This window comes from Chinchilla lanigera, unplaced genomic scaffold, assembly GCF_000276665.1.
Source record: "Chinchilla lanigera isolate Chin_1 unplaced genomic scaffold, ChiLan1.0 scaffold00127, whole genome shotgun sequence".
Lineage (NCBI taxonomy): Eukaryota > Metazoa > Chordata > Mammalia > Rodentia > Chinchillidae > Chinchilla > Chinchilla lanigera.
The window spans coordinates 4,038,652-4,057,916 of record NW_004955528.1 but is presented as its reverse complement, the minus strand read 5'-3'; the positions used below and the strand labels follow the sequence as shown (position 1 = coordinate 4,057,916).

Below are 19,265 nucleotides of genomic sequence, written 5' to 3'. Positions count from 1 at the left end.
CTACCCTAGCTCACAGAGATGATCACTTTGTATAGGTCTGTCACCATAGATTATCATATAAACAGAGTCACACAGTATGTGTTTGATGTGTGAATCTGGCTTCCTTCACTGAACATAATGTTTGAGAAATTTATCCATACTATATGAGTGCATATGTATTATGTATAATTGAATTGGTTTGTTCCTTTTTATTGTTGAGTAGTACTCCACTGTGTGAATAGCCCATAATTTGTCTATTCTCTTTTTATAGACATTTGTGTCCTTTCTGGTTTGTGGCTAATGTAAATAAAGTCACTATGTAGATTCTTGTATGAGTCTTTTTGTGGATATGGGTTTTTATTTCTCTTGAGTAAATTACAGAAATGGAATTGCTAGAACACAGGGTAGGTGTATGTTTAGTTTTGTGAAGATCTTCTAAACTGTTCTAAGCAGTGTGAGTTCTACTTATTCCGTGCCCTTTTCAAAAGTGGGTGCTAACTGTCATTTTAATTTTGCTACTCAGGAAAGTATGAAATGATATCTCCATGTGGTTTTCCAAAATTTGTTTTTTTACATATAGCTTTGTTGAGACATAATTCATATATCATACAATTGGCAGAATGAATGCATACCATTTAGTGGCTTATATGTCTTCACAGAATTATGCCACCATCACCACAATGGTGGCTTCTGTTTTCTAGGAAGTTGGCTACTTCTAAGTCACAGTTGTTCCTAGCACTGACTCTCTCAACCTCTTCCGTTTTGTTAGTATCCCGACTTTAGCAATTTAAGTTTTCTCCTTTTCGATTTGTAAATTTTGTTTATCCTTCAAAGAATGAAGTCTTTTGTTGTTTTTCTGTGTAGTTTTTCCCTCTCCCTTTTTCATTAATTTCTGCTTTAATTTTTACTAATTCCTTCTCATAAATTGCATTACATTTAGTTTAATCTCTTTCTGTCTTCAGGGAGAGCACTAAGTGACTGTTGTAATATTTTCCTGCTGTTTTACTTTGTGTACAGCTGTAAGTTTCCCTGGAGCATTTAGCTGTATCTCCTCAGTTTTGGCTTGCTCTTCATTTTTCTTCATCTCATGTTATTTTTAATTTCTCTTTTGACTTCCCCTTTGACTTATTGGTGATTTAGTAGCATGTTGTTTACTTTTTATATATTGGCAAATTCTCCAAATTTCTTTCTGCTATTGAATTATAATTTCATTCCATTTTGGTCAGAAATCATATTTTTATTATTTCAGTCTTTTTAAATATTTGGAGGTTTACTTATGGGTCAGTATATGATCTGTCTGGGAGAATGTTCCATGTACATTTGAGAAAAATATATATTTGGCTCTTGCTGAGTGAAGTGTTGCATAGATATCTATCCTATTGTAGATGCTGTAGAAGTTTGCTTATAATGTTATTCAATCCTTCTATTTCCCCTTGAACTTCTACCTGGTCATTATATTCATGACTGCAAGTGAACTGTTGAAGGTTCCAACTGTTGCTATTTTTCCTTTAACTTTGTCAGTTTTTCTTAATGTATTTTGGGGCTCTGTTGTTTGATACATATACATTTATCATTGTTACCCCTTGCTGATGGTTTGACCCTTTGTCAACATAAAATGTCTGTCTTTATCTCTAGTAACATTGTTTTAAAGTAATTTTACCTGATGTTAAAATAACCATCTTTTTCCCTCCTTTTCCTTTTAATTTGTTTGTATCCTTGAATCTGAATGTGTCTCTCCTATATAATGTGGACCAATCTTTTCTTCAGTCTGACAATCTTTGCTCTTTGTTACATTGTCTAATCCATTTATACTTAACGTTATTATGGTTATAGTTGAATTTGCATTTGCTTTTTAACCTTTTCTTTTCTGTAGCTCATACCTTCTTTGTTTGTTCTTCTATTCTTCTTTTACTATTTACTTTCGCATCAAGTACATGTATTTCATGGAATATTTTATTTTTTTTTAAATAATTTTTGAGTTATTTTCCTAGTGGTAGCTGTGGGGTGATTTTATACGTCTTAATCTATAAGAATACTTTCATCACATTAACTTAAATTCAATCAGACACAGAAACATTACTGCCATAGAACATTACTCCTTTTTCCTGTTCATGCTGTAATTTATATATTTATTACATGTACATACGTTCCAAATTTACCTTTGTTGCTTTGCAAGAATTTATATCTTTCAGGGGCTGGGGATTTACCTCAGCGGCAAAAAGCGCCTGCCTGGCAAGCGCAAGGTCGTGAGTTCGGTTCCCGGTACTGGAGAAAAACCAAAAAAAAAAAAAAAAAAAAAAAGAATTTATATCTTTCAAGGCAGCTGAGAGAACGGAGGACAGCAAGCACATATTTACAGAATTTGTTACATTAAATCACTTCTGGTTTTCTATCTGTTCATGACATCTGGTGCCATTTTCTTAGTCCAACATGGCTTCCTCACACACTTCCTTTGTGTCATTTTTATAACCCCTTCTCCATGTCTATATGTTGTAGACATGGTGATATGTGTGCAACTGCATCAGTCATGTAGTTATATTTTAAATCACTGAACTGAAGCAGGAGAAACACTCATTCATGTTGTCTTTCATAGTTACATGATTCCCATGAACTGGTTATGAGCTCCTTGGTTTTAGGTTTGTGGATGTGACTTACTGTCTAGTTTTCAGCATGAAAAGCTGTTTTAGCTTTTCTTATAAGGGAGTCTTTTAGTAACGTTGTCAGTTTATTTACCTGGGAAAGTGTTTAACTCACATTCATTATTGAAAGGGAGTTTTGCGGATCCTTAGCTGACAGCTTTTTTACTTTTGGGCTTTTTGGCATCCACTACATCCTGACTTTTGTTGTTTATGATCAGAAATCTGCTGTTAGTCTTACTGGGCTTTCTTTGTATGTGACCAGTCAGTTTTTTCTTTTACTGCTTTCAAGATTTTCTTTTCGTTTGTCTTTTATTGTTTTGACCTTGATATGTCTGACCGTGGATGTCTCTGCATTTATCCTACAGAGTGCTGACCTCCTTGGTTATATGAAGTTTTAAAAATTACCTTTTTAGAGACGTTTCAACTATTATTTATTTGAACACTCTTCCTGCTCCTTTTTTACTCTTCTCTTTTTCTGATATTCCCATTATACTGTATATATGTTGGGTCAGTCCACTTAATTGTTCTCCATGCTTTTTCTTCATACTTTTTCAGTTCTTCAGATTTAATAATTCCTTTCCCTTTTGTTTTTGAGTCAAGGTCCCACTATGTTGTCCAGGTTAGCATTGAACTTGCTATGTAACACAGGCTGGGTTCAGACTCATGATCCTCCTGCCTCAGCCTCCCAAATCTTGATACTGCAGATGTGTGCCACCATGCTTGGCTCAGATTGAATAATGTTTAGCTGATTTTCAGTTCAGTGATTCTCTTGCCAGTTTAAAGCTACAGAGTGATCCATTTAATGAATTTTTCATGAAATTAAAATTTTCTACTCCAGAATTTCCATTTGATTCTTTTAAATAATCTTGTCTCTTTATTGAAATTCTCTATCTGATTAGACACTATCATCGCACTTTTGACATCCTTTTTAAGAATGAACATATTTGAAATGTTTTGAACTTGTTTATGAAAGCTGCTTTGAAGTCTCTGTGTGCTAAGCCTGACAACTGGGATCTTTCATAGACAGTTTTTATTGTCCGCCTCTTTCAGTGTTTTTGCTTTGTGTCTCTTTTCTGTACTGTTATATCTTGAAACTACTTTTCCTTCCAGACTAGACCTGTTAGATAATACGTTTTAGACACCCTGGTTGCCGGTTTCCCTTGCCCCGGGCTCCTTTATGTTTCATGACATGCACAGGCTGTCTTAGGGTTCACTTACCCACAGTGCGGAGACTTTGTGCTGGGTCTCAGATGGTGCTGCCAGAAGGATGTGGACATTCCCTGAGATGACAGTGGCTTAGCAGGTCCCTCTGTGACTTCCCTCTTCTGTCTCCTGCTCTGATTCTCAGGGAAGCTGTCTGCTTCAACTGACATTACGTCAAGCTGTTAGCTTCCACTAGTTGCTAGGGGACTGCTCCTCCCTCCACCCTCTCTGCCTCTGTCTCTCTCAGTGGCATACATGCCTATTACATCTGAACCCTATTGCAAGGGTATTTGTGAGATTCGGCCAGGGCAGATTTTCCCTCCTGCCCCATCCTCTGGTCTCCTCTGAAAAGCGAGCTGGCCTACAATTCAGCTTGCCACTGTTGTGAAGCTGTCAGCCTCCTGTACCTGTCTTCCCAGTCTCATCATTTCCTTTCCTCCATCAGCTCTGCCATTAAAACCATCTAATGATGTTTTCATTTATGATATTGTATATTTCATTGTAACATTTCCATTTGGATATTTCTTACACTATTTCTGAGGTGTTTCACTTTTCTTTCTCTTTAGCCATATTGTCTACCTTCTTATGCTAGTCTTTAAAATCATTACATAGTTGTCTAAAAGTTATTTTCTCTTTGTTTAGTTAGTTAGTTATTTGAGACAAGATCTAACTATGTAGTTTATACTCCGGCCTCAGCCTCCTGAGTGCCGGGGTTACAGGTGTGTGTTGCCAAGCCCAACTATCTTAAACTTCTTGTCTGATAATTTCAGTAGCTGGGTTTTTCTGGGTTTCCTTCTATTGTTAGTTTCTTTTTTTGACCATGAGACAAATTTTCTTGCTTCTTTAGGCTTCCTACTTTGTACTGCATACCAGGCATTTTGTATCAAATATCGGTATATTCCTCTTCTTTCTGGTTATCAGAGTTGGAGCTGAGTCAATCTTATCTGAGTTTAAGCTGGGTTTGGACTTTTTTGGTAACTCTAATTTGACTTAGTTCACTGCCAGCTTCAAGTGTCCTGACGGAAGGGTCTGCATTTGTCTTGATTCTGCTTGGGCTATCAGAGACCCTGCATATCTCAAGAGTCTTTCAGGTTTTTTTGCTTTCTGCCCATGAAAATAACGAGTGGTAGATTGACTCTGTGGCTGGGACTTCTTCCCACTCTAGGCTGCCTCTGGACCGTCAGAGTTTCAGTACGCTGCTGCCGGTTTCTCCTTCCTCCTGTCCGCGACAAGTGCCTCTTGTCTCACCATGGAGAATGGGGAGAGCTGTGAGCTGGGAAACTCCTGACAATATTCTGTGCAAATGTCAGTTGTATCTAAACACCTAATGTCTACAGTGAAGACATCATCCTTGTGGAGAACCCAAAAATGATTGATCTTGTGAAGCATTCCTAATTTTATCCACTTTTTAAAAATAGGGAAACTCTATAAACAGTCATTGCCTTTGCCTAGGAAAAATGTAACAAAGAGAAATCAGGAGATCATTGCTCCATCTCTAGAAAACACTAAGTTTTCCCATACTGCTGTCTTGGGTATTTTCAAAATCTGATGGACAGGAGGAGAACGTGGTAGGTTGTTTTTCTGTGTGATGGAATCTCTTCATGATAACCCTGTCATCGTCCTGATGTCAGTTTCCAGATTTTACAGTGGAGAATGGATGGATCAAGTCTTCAGACCCTTCTATTGCTCTACAGTCAAGGGAACACTGGGCTTGTGTCTGGGTATGGCCAGCTGAAGTACATACTCAGGTGCTCAACTCTGCTCTGAATTAAGGACATCTGAAACAGAGGAAGCACTTGTCTCTAGCAGGACCATTCTTGTACTGCTGTGTTGTTAGGGATGCAATTTCAATGTCACTCCCTATTTAAGTGACAAAACTGAGTGGCATTTCTGCCATGAAGCTCCCTGGACAACTGCCAGGACCTCATTTTAGGACCTGGTTCACTGGCCCCACGCATTGGCTAACGTGTACCTGCAAAAGCGTTTGGCCAGATCCTCTCAAATATGTTTGAAAACTGACCAGCTTGGGCTTCCATAAGGCTGCCTGAGAAAGGAGTGCATGTTATTCCCTACATGCCTGCGGTCTCGGCTCCTCAGATGTCGGGTTGGGCATGGAGCGACAGACGTGCCTCTCAGTGGGAGCTTTCAGGAAGTCCAATCAGATGGAAATCAGATCTGTACGCACGACTGGCTCTGGGGGGAGATGGTCTGAAAAAAATTTCCCTGGCTTCTGTCTTCCACCAGGTGACCACTGGTGGTGGCTGCAGGGACTCACAGGGGTCAGCTGTACTCAGTGCTGAGGAGAAGCCGTTTAGAGGCATGGTCCTTGTGGTTGACAGTCATTTTGTGCCCTGCTGTGGGACCGTTTGTTCATTTACTCATTCTGGATGCCAGGTGCCACCCAAAGCCCTGAGGTTGTGGTGGAGGGCAGAGATTGCCCCTAACCCCTAGAGGCCTGCAGTTCAGAGAGGGACCCGCCCCAAGAAAGATGCTCTAGAAACCATGGGACAGTTTTTAAGTTAAATTTCTTGGTACAATTTAGATACACATAATGATCACATTCGTCATAGGGAATTTGTACGTGTACATATGTCTTGATTCTTCTTTTTTCCCCATTCCATCCTCCTTTCAACCCCTCTGCCTCTCGTTATTTACAAAAGCTTTGCTTCCATTTCGTCCTTCTTTTCTCATTTTTTCTTTTCCCTTCCTCCCTTTCCCCTTTCCCTTGCCTCCTCCCTAGTTCCCCTTCCCCTTTGAACAATTTCTTCCTATTTTGAAATATCTATTATACATTTTAGTCCTTATTTACACTTTCAGTTTCTCATGTAAGAGAGACCATGTGATATTTACACATATGGAACTGATTTATTTCACCTAGGAGTATGGTCTCACCTGCATGTGTAAACACCATATTGTCTCCCTAGTATAAGGACCTGAAAGAGTAAATAAAATCTGAAAGGTACAATAGATATTGTGAAAGAGAAAGAAACTGCTGAAAAGGAAAGAACAACTGGGATGAGGGAAAGGAGAAAAGAAAGAAAGAAGGAAGGAAAAAAAATATATGTATATATATATACAAAATAGCTAAGATAATTGTACTGCTAATTTCTATTGATTTATTGAAAGGAACAGTTAATGTTTAATTGTTCGCTCACTCTTGCATACCTATATCTGGAAATCTGAGCAACTACTTTGAAGATAACAATATGTAATACAACAACTACTGTTAGTTTCCTATCATCTTGTTTTGAAATTCTGTATCATTTTTATTGTTTTGGTGTTGTTTTGTTTTTGTTCTTTTCTCTTTAAAATAAAATTTTAAAAAGTATGGGCTCAGGGTACATCTATGTACTTAGAAATGTCTCAAGTTTATCTTTCTTTATGACTGAGTAGTACTCTATTGTATAAAACAACAACACATCTTATTTATCCATTCATTGGGTGATGGCCATTTGGGCTATTTCCAGAATTTAGCTATTACACACTTTGCTGCTATAAACATGGGTGTGCATGTATTGCTGTGGTACGATGCTTTTCATTCTTTCAAGAAGATACCAAGAAGGGGAATAACTGGGTCAAATAGGACTTCTAGAACTAGCTTTTTGAGGAATCTCCACATAGATTTCACAGTGGTTGCACCAGTCTACACTCCTGTGAAGAAGTGTTCCTTTTTCCCACAGTTCCGCCAGCATCTGTTATTGGTTGATTTCTTGATAATAGCCATTTTTTTTCAGGAGTGAGATGGGATCTCATTGTTGTTTGAATTTGCATCTCTCAAATGAATGACCAGTGATGAACATTTTTTTGCTTCATTTGAGAAGTATTTATTCATTTTAGATTCCCATTTTTAGATTGGATCTTGACATCTGGGAAGTCTGATTCTTTTCAGTTCTTTATGTGTTGTAGATATTAGTCCTTTGTCTGAAGAACAACTAGTAAAAATTTTTTCCCAGGCTGTGGGTTGTCTCTTCATTCTGTTGGTGGTTTCTTTTGCTGTGCAGAAGCTTTTTAATAAGAAGAGATCCCAGTTGTTGATTTTTTGTAATGTTTTCTGTGCAGTTAAGGTTTTGTTCATGAAGTCTTTGCCTACACCTGTGTCTTCCATAGTTCTACCTATTCTGTCTTTCAGCAGATTTAGTGTTTCTGTTTTAATATTTAACTCTTTGATCCATTTTGACCTTATTTTGGTGCATAGTGAGAGACGTGGATCTAGTTTTAGTCTTTGGCATGTGGAAAGCCAGTTTTTCCAGCACAATTTATTAAAGAGGCTGTCTTTCTTCCAGTGAAGGTATTTGGCCCTTTCATCAAACATAAGGTGGCTGAGTGTGTTTGGAGTTGTTTCTTCATCTTCTAATCTGTTCTACTGATCATCAAGTCTGTTTTTGTTTTTTGTTTTTTGCTAGTACCATACTTTGTTTTAAATCACAGTAGCTCTGTAGTATAATTTCAAATCAGGAATTGTGAAGCCCCCTGCCTTCCCTTTGCTACCCAGAAGTTTTTTGCTATTCTAAGTCTCTTCTGGTTCCAAACAAATTTTAAGAATGTTTTCTCTACTTCTGTGAGGTATGCTAATGATATTTTTATTGGAATTGCACTAAATCTGTATAACAATATTGGGAGTATGGCCATTTTCAATATATTGGCTCTTCATACCCTTAAGCAAGGGATGTCTTTCCAATTTCTGATATCCTCTTCAGTCTTCTTTTTCCGATTACTATAGTTCTCAATGTAAAGTCTTTTATTTCCTTTGCTAGATTGATTCCTCAGTGTTTCATTTTTTGGATGCTATTGTGAAAGGTGTTATTTCCCTAATTTCTCTCTCAGTGAGTTTGTTATTTGTGAGCAGGAAGGCTATTGATTTTTGAGTGCTGACTTTGTATCCAGCTACATGATTGAATTTGGTTATTAAATACAGAACGCTTTTGGTGGAGTTTTTGGGGGTCTTCTATGTAAAGTGTATCATTTGCAAATAATGATAATTTTACTTCTTCTTTTCCTATGTTTATTCCTTTTATTTCTTTCTTTTGTCTAACTGCTCTGCCAGTGTTTCAAGAACTATATTAAATAGGAGTGGTGACGGTGGACATCCTTGTCTTGTTCCTGATTTTAGAGTGAAAGATTTCAGTTTTGACCTAGTATGATGTTGGGTGTTGGTTTGTCCTAGATGGCTTTTATCAGATTGAGATAAAGACCTTCTAACAATTTTCTGTAGGGTTTTTATCATGAATGGATGATTCAACTTTGTCAAATGCTTTTTCTGATCATGCTTTCAGGTTCTCATGTGATTTTTGTACTTGGATCTGTTGATATGTTGTATTACATTTATTGATTTCTGTTAACAGACATGAAAAATCAAATAAGCATAACACAGTTTTAACTGGGGATCTCAGTACACCACTGTCACAAATAGACAGATCAACTAGACAAAAAATCAACAAAGAAATATCAGAACTAAACTAAACCTATGAACAAATGAACTTTAGTAGATGTCTAGAGAGTGTTTTACCCAAAACATCAGAATACATATTCTTCTTAGCTGTGTATAGGTTATTCTCCAAAATAGACCATGTACTAGCTCATAACATGTTTATGTAAATGCAGAGGAATTGAAATTATCTCATGCATATTATCAGATCGTAATGCAGTGAAATTGGAAATCAATGACAAAAGAAACCACAAAAATTACATAAACATATGTAAATTAAATAACACCTTTCTGAACAACCAGTGGGTCAAAGAAGAAAATGAAGAAGAAATTAGACAGTCTGTACAATTAAATGATAATGCCAGTAAGACATACTGGAACTTATGGGATGCAATGAAAACAGGCCTATGAGGGAAATTTATAATGATGAGCTCACACATCAGGAAAAAAACAAGCTCGAATAAACAACCTAATGTTGAACCTCAAACTTCTAGAAAAAGAACAAGTTAAGCCCAAAGTTCATATGAGGGAGAAAATTATAAAGATTGGAGCAGAAATTAGTGCAACTGAGGCTGGGCATCCTGGCACATGCCTGTAATCCCAGCACTTGGGAGGCTGAGGCAGGAGAATTAAGTGCAAATTTGAGGCCAGCCTGGGCTGTAAAATGATTTGAAGGCCAGCCTGAACTGCATAGTGAAACCCTGTCTCAAGATGAGAAAAGAAAAAGAAAAGAAATTAATGCAGTTGAAACAAGAAAATGATACAAAGAATTAATGAATCGAAGAATTTGTTTTTTCAAAGACTAGTAAAATTGATAAACCCTTAGCCAATCTTATAAAAAAAAAAGGATAGAAAAGACTCACATTCATGCAGTTAGGAATGAAAAGGGTGAAACCACAATGGATCCTGTAGAAATAAGGAGATCATCAGTACCTACACAGGGACTCTTTATTCTAATAAGAGGGCCAACATAGACAAAATGAGCAGATTCCTAGATACACATGAATTACAAAGGTGAATCAAGAAGATATAAGAATTCTAAATAACCAGTCAGTCATGAAATTAAAGATATGATTAAAAGCCTACCAACAAAGAAAAGCCTAGGTCCTGATGGATTCACTACTGAACTGTACAATAAATTAGGAGATCTAATGCCACTATTCCTTTAACTCTTTAATGAAATTGAAAGGGAAGCAATATTTCCAAATTTGCTCCTAAAGCAAATATTAGCCTGACATCAAAACCGGAGAAGGATCCAATGAAAAAAGAGAACTACAGGTCAATCTCCCTAACAAACATAGATGCAGAAATCCTCAATGAGATAAATGGAGCAAATGATCAAGAAGATTTTACATCACAACCAAGTAGAATTTATCCCAGGCATGCAAGGATGGTTCAACATACACAAATCAACATCTGTAATGCACCGTATTGACAGAACAGTGGGACAGTTAGTAGAGAGACTTGACTTAGCTCCAGCCATGGGTGAGGAGGTGGTTTCTAGAGATAGTAGCCTTTACCCTGAGACCCCCAAGGTCAATTGAGGACCAGAAGGGATTGGTGGAAAGAGAAGTAGGAAAGAGCTTCATACAGGCTCCCAGGAGTGAGCTGCTGCTGGCTTGGAGTAGTGGGCCTATCATGGGGACCTCAGCTATGTGGAGAGATCTGGGGAAAAAGTGGAAGGGTGTTAGGGATGGAAGTGACAGGATTAGATCTGTGCTCTTGAGTGATCCTCTAGATCACTAGATCTAGAGGAGCAGGGCTGGACTGGGGCATGAGTGTTGGAGGGGGAGGGGCTGTCCTGGATGCGGAGGGCGAGTGAGTCACGCAAGAGGTACAATTCCTGTGACTAAAGAGGATTGGAGTGGAAGTGACATAGGTTTTTGTTTCCTGGGCTGCTATAACAAATAAATACAAGTGGGTGGTTTAACACATTTATTCTCTTACTGTTCTAGAAGTTCCAGTTCTGAAATCAGAGTGTCCACAGTGCCATCCTCCCCCTAAAGTTTCTCAGGAAGGTCCTTCCTGTCTCACCTGGCTTCTGGTGGCTCCAAATGTTTCTTGGCTTGTGGCTGCCTCACTCTGGTTTTTGTCTCTGTCCTCATGGATTTCCCCATGTGTGCATCTTATGTGTCCCCTCTGCCTCCTATGAGGACACAAGTCATTGGATTCAGGCCACCATCATCCAGATGACCTCATTTTAACTCAGTGAATGACCACCACAAAAACTATTGCTAAACAAGGCCCCACTCTGAGGCTCTGGGTAGACATGAATCTTGAGGAGGCCCTGTGCAGCCCACTACAGAGAGGGAAGAGGAGTTGTGGGGATGGCTGTAGACTTCTAGCTTAAGCTGCTAGTGGATTTTGAGGCCGGACAGACACCTGTGTAAGAATGTCAAGTTTCTTGCAAGACATCACATTAATGTGCAGTGTATGATGTGACTATACCTAGTGAGGCCCTGTGGCTAACTTTTTGTTTTTTTACCAGTGAGAATGGAAACCTGCCAGTACAGTCCTACTTGGCCAGAGCTGCTCCGTAAAGCATTAGTGTGGCCACTGGGCTATGCTTAGTAAGTGTCCTGTGCTTTTCATAGTGTGGTGACCTACACAGCCAGGGTCATCCACAGTGCTGTGTGTACAAGCGCCTGGCTCTGGGGCCTGGCTGGCCTGCACTCTCATCCCAGCTCTTGGGGGAAAGCTCTGGGCTTCTCTGAGCTTAAATTTTTTCCTTTGTGCAGTGGAAATGAAAACATAGAAAGAATCACCATGCTTGAATGTGTTTGGCAAAGAATGTCAGTCTGCTTAGTATGTTTGTTTGTGTTTTTCCTTTTCACAAAGAGAAGATGTACAAGGATCATGTTTTAGATCCCATCAAACACATCAAGAGCAGGGCATCCAAGATTATTTGATGGTGGTTCCGAGGTTGCCACGACATTAGCACATGACCGCATTTCTATGTTAGTCTTTATCCTAAATTGACAAGTGCATATTGTCTTGTGGTTCTTGTTCTTTTCTGAACAGTCAAGGAGAGAAAAAAAATCTCACCTAACTGTAGTCTTATTGATTATGGATGTATATTTTTAGTAGTCAACTGGGAAATGGTGGTAGCTGGGTAATTAATTAGCAAATGAATAACAGGAAACAAGGTTTCCTGAGAAAGCGGGTGAGTAAGTGAAAAATCCACATACTGAGCAATGACAAAGTGGAACTTTTAACTTGGGAGGGTTCAGAAGTGCAGTTGTGATCTTTGTGCTTGAGTTCCCCCAACAGCCCTCCTCTGTGGCCATACCCTTGACCCTCACATCAAGCAGATGTGCCCCCACCCCACTGGCTGACCTGAAGCAGCAGTGTGCTCTCTGGGTTTAGTCATGCCTGCCCTAGTGGTGACCTTGTTCTCCAGGGCGCCCTTCCTCTCCTGGAATAGTTCCTCCCACCTTGTGCACCCAGTCTGGACCCCCACGGCCACGGTTGTCTTACTCTTGATCTCAGCCTTGGCCTATGACAGCCATTCCCAACTCCCATTGCTCTTGCCCTCATCCCAGGCAGTGGGCTCCTCCCTGTTAGCATAGCTGCCCTCCAGGACTTTCCCACATCTCAGCGAAGACTGAAAGTCTATTGCTGACCCATTCATAGGTTCTGGGTGTCAGAGGTATAAAGACTTTGGGTGACATCTCACCTCCATCCCTTCCAGAAGCATCGTACACCCTCTACTGACCTAGCAGGTGCCCCTTGCACAGATCGGCCCCTAAAATTAGACTTTCTCTGTCAAGGCTTCTGCCTAATTCTTCAGAGGAAGACGAATGTCCTTCTGTAGCCACTGTAGCCTGAAAGGCGGTCTCCCCTGGCCTCCTCTGCACTCTCAGCCCTCCCATGGGAATGGTGCCCTTGCCCTGGCCTCCTGCTCTGCATCCTCCAGGATGCTGCCCCTGGCTTGTTTTTTATTTATTTTATTTCATTTTATTTTATTTTATAATCAAATAAAGGGATTTATTTCAAGTAGTCTGAGTTGAAGTTTCCTTTCCAAAGTTACAGGCCAGGCATAAGCAGTCTTTCTGTAGAAAACCCACTTTAGCAAAATTTGCTTCTCTCTTCTGCCCTGGACTGGACATTTTCAGTGCTTTTAAATGTTCAGAATGACAGCTGATATTACTGTAAATCCCTCAGGTCCGTGGTGTTCTCTGTGTTTAGAATATTTGCCTTTCTTGAAGATAGAATCTAAGACATGCATTCAAGAAGTGCAATGTTCTGTGCCTCTTAAAGATAATGTAGAATTGTCACCCCAAAGGGCCATGCTGACTTATGGTGCTCATGGCCACATGCAGAGGTCTTGGGTTTCCCTGTACCCAGTGAGGACTGGGAAATGGCATAAGGAAATCAGCCGGGGACGAGTGAGCAAACCTCAAGGTGCCTCGCTGCATTTGGCATGGAGATGGTACTGCGACTCTTCACCCAGAGTTTAAGCTCTCTGTTTGGAAGCAGAAACGAGGAAAAGCAGGCACTGGGGCTGGGAGGTTGTGGTGAAGGTCCAGGGATGATGGAATCTCTGGTGCGAGCTGGAAACGCCGCCCATGGGTCCAGGCTGAACCGGAGGAAATGATACCCAGGAGGAGCAGGCAGAGGTCCTGAGAGACGGCTGGAGGGAGAGCAACTGTGGGCCACGAGTCTCAGCAGATGGACAGATGGGAGGCTGGGCACAGGTTGAGGCCTGGAGGCCCCGGGTGCTCATGGAGGAGGGAGGTCTGAGGGAAAGCGCACTGAGTTTGTCCGTGGTCCTGGTGATTACGAGTGGAGTTTGAGTGGCGGTGGTTGGTGATGTTTTTCATGTCAGAGGGCTGGGTTGGCCTCACATTGGCACTGGGATGCTTGGAGGAAGCTGAGAGGGGACAGGAGGTATCCGCTGGGGCCCAGGGACCATGAGACATGAAAGGAAAATCAGCTTACACTTCAAGTGGGGATGGCATGTGGGTCAACAGGAGCTTGGAGGCTCTTGGGGACCAGAACCCAAGAACAGTGTGAAGCGTCTTGGCAGAGGTCACCTGAGTGAAGATGAGGAGTCCAGAGCAGATCCAGTTTCAGGGCTTGGACCCAGGACTAGAAGGGCCGTGAGGGTCTTCTCAGCTTTCAGGGCCCACTGCCCCGCAGTCTGAGCTGGGCCTCTCTCATTTCGGCTCTACAGCTGAGTGGCGAAGCTGAGTGGTTCCCGCTCCAGAGATGGAGGCAAATGCAGTGCCTGCAGGTGCTTCCCACATGGTGAGCTCCGTGTGGAGCCAGGTGGGGCCTGCTTCAGGTGTCCAGTGTCTCCTGCTTTCTGTCTCTCAACAGAGACAGAAAGGGGTGAAGCACCTGCCTCTCACATGTGTCAGAAACATGGCCAGGAGCCAGGGAGCTGGACGTGGAGAGAGGCTGGTGCCTGAGGCCCCCCAGGATCGGGAGGTCCTTCTCCTGTCGCCCCCTTCCCACTTGAGCTAGTCAGAGTGGGTTTCTGCTCATATCTCAGGCCAGGTAGTTTCTCAACCAGTGGCTGTTGTTAGCACATAGAACCCCAACAGCATGACCTCCAGCTTACCTTTCCCGGTATCCCTTGACCTTCTTAGGAGCCCATACTTGGGACATGCATGATGTCTGAGATGTCCAGCAAGGGCACCAACAGCTTGGGAGACCCAGAGGCCCCCTGGACCCAGCGCTGTTGGCCGGGGCAGAGGTTCTGGTGGAGATTCAGTGAGATGTGAATCCTCTTTTCTCAGCTCAGCCGTGGGTGCCCCAGGCTGGCTCCTTTCCTAGGCAGGGTGGTTGAAAGGTGTGATTAACAAGGCAAAGCCTCCTCTCTAACAAGAGCAACCTGTCGGGGCAGTCAGTGGCTGCTAGAATTAGAGGTTTCCAGAGTGACCCTAAATGTAGGTAATTTCTAGGAAATGATCAGAATTGATGTGCTTACCCAGGATTGCTCTGATGGGGCCTGCTGAGCCCTGCTCTTGGGGTCCCCCCTCCCCCACCGCACCAGCTCCTCATTATCTAGCCTTTGCCTTGAGATAAGCACTTTGCACATGTCCTCTGACCTCATCGCGCACTAACCCTGGTAAGGGTATACTGATGTATGGCATGGCCGGGGTCACGGCATAGAAACACATAGCCCTGTGAGAGGGGTGCTGTCGCTGCAGTGAGCGGGAGCAGAAGGTGGCCCCACCACTGAGTGAGCTCATCTCACTTAGAGAAGGACCTGGGGTTTTGGAGGGGGGCAGGGGGACACCCAGCTCAATATGAAAGCTCCACCAGCCCCTCCTGGCCCTAGGACAAGCTCTCTGGGGCTGTCACCCTCTGTGCCCTTGAGAACACCGAAGCTGGGACGCAGTGCCCGGGGCCAGGCTCCTGTGATTGTGACGTGATTCAGATTCCCAGTGGCCCCTCACCCCAGGTTGGCTTCTCGGCCCTGGGCTCTTCCGCCCCAACTGACACGGGCAGAGGAGGACACTTCGGTTCTCATAACGAGGTAGAGGTGCTGCTGTCATGCAGTGTGTAAAGGGGAAGGAAGCTGCCAGTGCCCTACAGGGCACGGCACAGAGCACAGGGGAGCGGTACAGAGCAGAAGAGCCTGCAGGGGTGCTGGGACCTCTGTCCACCATGGCCCTTTCTTGGGCTTGGCCTTCCGCATCCTTGTGCGTGGGCCAGGCGTTGGAATGTCCCTCTCCTGTGGGGGTCACGTGGGGCCGCAGTCTAGGCAGCCTCCCTAACCTCAGGCAGCAGCCACCTCACACCACTGAGGCAACAGTGGAGGCAGGGGTTAAAGAGGAGGCTGGATTCCCAAGAAAACTCCCGAAGGCCACCAGTTTCTGCCAGAGGAGTTGCGAGCGTAGTGGGCTTTGTATATGGGATGTAGAGCTCTGGTTCTGGAGATTCTGCCAGCCTGGGCGGTGCCTGATGTCCCTGGGCAGTGCCCGGTGTCCCCGGGGGGTGCGAGTGACAAATCGAGGGCACAGGGAGCACCGGCTCTGAGCAGAGCAGAGGTAGAGTGGGCGCTGGGTGCCCCGGGCTGCCCTGCTCACCCCGGCCCCCACCTCCCGCTCCCGCAATGTCTATATTTAAGGGTGTTTACGGATAATCATGGGCTTCAGCCCCCAAAGGCAGACAGGAGCTTCCTGACAATTGCAGTGCTGTGCCGCCGGGCTGGAGGTTTTTTCAGGGAACTGAGAGAGTCTGAATGAGCGAGTGAGCTGCGGGGCTCTCTGCCAACCTCTGCCTCCCGGGGCAGTGGGGGGAGCGCCGCCAGGAGCTGCAGGAAAGCAGAGTTTCTTGGGGAGATGGAGATTTTCTCCCAGAGTCACCCCTGGACCACAAGGTGAGTTGGACCCCGATCGCTCTAGTGAGATGGAGTGGGTGGCTATGTCGGGCAGGTGTGAGAAGCTGGAGACTTGGCAGATCCGAGCGGCAGCGGGTCCTGGGAAACGGCTTTCCTGCTTGGATTGTGTTTGCAGGCTGGGGTGGGAGGTGGTGCAGCCTTCTCCCACAGAGGGGTCTGTTTCCTGTGTCTCGTGGTCAGACCAGGATCAGCCCCGGGTCCTGCCTGCCACAGAGCCCGGAGAGAGCCACTGTGGTCTTTTGTTTCCATGTGAATGCCATTTTAACCTATTCCTTCTGGCCTAAAAATAAAATTCCACCTGGCTGCCTTTTCATCTCCAGATTATGGGATGATTTCCAGGAAATAATAGATTGTCACTGATGTGCATATGAACTGCCTGATGTGCTATGCTTAAGCCAGGTTTGGTGACAATTCAGCTAGGAGAGCTTTCCACAGTGGAGGTTTAAACCTTCATGAGTGTTGGCAGTAAGTATCTCACTCTCCATAATCGTTATCCTGTAGGAATCTCTACCACAGGATCCTGGTTATATGCGTGTGTGTGTGTGTGTGTGTGTGTGTGTGTGTGTGTGTGTGTGTTGGGGGAGGCCTTTTTACTTTTATTTGATTTTGCCTTTAGCATCATCTCTAGATTTTTGGTTCTGAAACTGTTTGCAAGTGAGCTTAGATGGCTGGCACTGGGGGCCACACAAAGAGCTGAAGAACAACGTCTGGAGCAGCTACGCTCATGTTAAATTCTTGGTTTCCGAAGTTGCCAACAGTGTTCTAGGCTGCAGGCAGTGCCGGACCCAGTGGGAAATGCTGATTCTGCATCTGGAGGCCTCAGAGAGGCGTAGAGGTCCGCATGCTGTACCCGTGCCCTGGCCCGCCAGCTTCCTTTGCGGGGCACAGGCAAGGAAGTCATTTAACTGTCCTCTGTGGAGTGTGGTTTGCGTGTTGTGCTTTGTGAATGAGTTAGGGAAGTCTGCAAATGCGTAACGATTTTGCAAATACCAACCTAAGAATAACAAATCATGAGAAGACGATTGAGGTCCATTCAGAAACAGTCAGAGCTTATTGCTTGAAGGGAGGATGGGGCGAAGTTGTCTGGGCGCAGCCATTCAGTTATCGCCTAGGTGTGACTCTCAGCAGACGTAAACATTCACAGGAAGATGTTCCGCAGATTTACGGCTGTTCAGCTTCACAGCTTGTACGGGTGAGCTCACGTAAGACGCCCTTATAAAATGTACAGTTTCATAGTTGGTCTTCCCTCCCTGAACCACATCCATAAGTAGCCTGGCAGTTTGCAATTCTCTGGATACTTGCAATACGGATTGTTTTCTCTATTTTTTTTAAGTGTTAACCCTTTCATTGCCGAGGAGTTCAACCCTGAGTCAGTACTACCCACCGTCAGCCTGTGACTTGTGGGGTTTAAACATGTTATTATATAATCCAGTAGTTTTGCTCGTGGGGTAACTGTTCATTCCGTCTGTGCTCAGAGCATTCTATTTTTAAAGTCTAAAATACCACTCTCAGGAGCAACTTGCATGCTCCTGCCTCCTCTGAAGTCCTCCGCCCGTACAGTTGAGGGCATGAAGACGCATGGTGTGCAGGTATACAGGGTCCCGATCCTCCTGCCAGGGGCCTCCTGGGACAGCAGGAATGGCTGGAAGCAGTTCCTCTCAGGTGCTGAACTGGATGATCTGGGGCCCGTGGCTCTGACACCGTGGTGCTATTTTTAGCTCCTTCTCTTCATGCATCTTGACATCACTTGACGTGTCACAGCTGAGTCGCATCTGTGTGCAGAGTTCCAGGGCTCTGTAATCTGTGTTTTGTGGGACAGAAACACTCCTTGCCTGAGCACACTGCATCACTGTTACTCGGGGGAAAGTTATGATATTATCAAGCAGCCTTTAAAAGATGCAAAATAAAGCCTCTCCTTATTTCATTCTCGCTGTTGATTTCTGTACGTGTGAGCACCTCGGGGAGTGCTGTTCATTCTGCTGCTGGATTGGAGGCCAGAGAGCGGAGATCCTCACTTCCGAGAAGCTGCATCAGAAGCAGCTCGCTTGTGCGGTTTCTGAGTCTGAGGGTTTGGGCCGGGGCCTTGGCGGATTGGCTTCCCCTGCAGGTCTCCAGGAGATTCAGGGGCCAGTCTAGGGGTGCTAGTCAAGGACCGATGCCTGCTAGCACAGACTCTATACCTCATAGGAGGTGGCCAATGTCTCAGTCTAGAGAGCCAATTTCAGAAATAGATAGAATAGGAGATTTTGGATTAGTTTTGTATCCTGTCCACATGGCTGAAGACGAGCTTGACTGGAAGAGTAATTGAGGTGTGAACATAACCAGCAACAGGGACCAGGTACTGGAGCACTGAGGGCTTCGTCAGAGCGGTAGATGTGGCGAGGGAAGGATGGGAAGGATGGGCAACTGTCTAGGGGTCGAGTGCCATGACTGAGAGCAGTGGCTTTGAGATGCTCACCAGGCCGCGCAGGATGTGCGTGAAACCTGAAGCATGCGAACGTCCACAGTACCTGTGGGAAATGACTGCCAGTTGCTGGTGCTTTGGGCTTCACACCGTTTCAAACTTTCTGCCTGTTCACAGAGTCATATGAACACAGTAACAGACCTCAGGGGCGGGGAGTGCAGCTCAGCACTAGAGCACTCTCCTAGTATGTGTGTGGTTTTA

At 43.8% G+C, this 19,265-nt stretch overlaps 1 protein-coding gene across 1 annotated transcript in view; it reads left to right on the top strand.

Moving 5' to 3' along the window:
* Positions 1 to 16,295: 16,295 nt before the first annotated feature.
* Positions 16,296 to 19,265, top strand: part of Phactr3 (phosphatase and actin regulator 3) — a 147,328-nt gene continuing 144,358 nt past the window's right edge. The window contains exon 1 of the mRNA XM_005410046.2: positions 16,296 to 16,579. The gene's annotated coding sequence lies outside the window, so the exon portion shown is untranslated. The remainder of the gene's footprint in view (positions 16,580 to 19,265) is intronic.